The 441-nt window shown below is 51.5% G+C and overlaps 1 protein-coding gene across 1 annotated transcript in view; it reads right to left on the bottom strand.

Annotated features, from left to right (window-relative positions):
• The window catches only part of LOC119588165 (tyrosine-protein kinase Src42A-like), a 6,703-nt gene that overhangs the window by 4,354 nt on the left and 1,908 nt on the right, over positions 1–441 (bottom strand). The window lies entirely within an intron of this gene.

Genomic DNA, 441 nt, shown 5'->3' with positions numbered 1-441 from the left:
GAAATGGTAAATTTGGGAGGGCAAGAGTGAAGGTTAAAATGCACAAAATGGGGTGTGGAAGACAGAGAGTGGGCATCTGAAATCACGCCCCAGCCGACGCCCACACACTCTGGTCTTTGGAGCAGCCGAACCTTTTGGAAAGGTCATAGAGTGGAGCGGTTCTCTTTAACGGCACTGCGCCCGCTGGCACTAAATATCGGCGCATTCCCCCGGAGGAAGATTATCTGTCTCCGGGGTTTTCTCGCCTCGCCATGGCCGAGTCTCGCCAGTCGGAACATGGAGGCAGAGCGGGAGGATTCCCTCGAAGGCCCAGAGCCCGATATTGATCATTCGAGCGTGAAGTTGGTCATGAAAAGTTGTCTTCATGCAAAGTTTTATTGGTTTACGTTGCTGGTGTTAGAACAGGGGAGTGGGGTTATGGAAAATATGTATGCTTATGTG

Source organism: Penaeus monodon, chromosome 23 (assembly GCF_015228065.2).
Source record: "Penaeus monodon isolate SGIC_2016 chromosome 23, NSTDA_Pmon_1, whole genome shotgun sequence".
In the NCBI taxonomy this organism is placed as follows: Eukaryota; Metazoa; Arthropoda; class Malacostraca; order Decapoda; family Penaeidae; genus Penaeus; species Penaeus monodon.
This window is presented reverse-complemented; position numbering and strand designations above follow the sequence as displayed.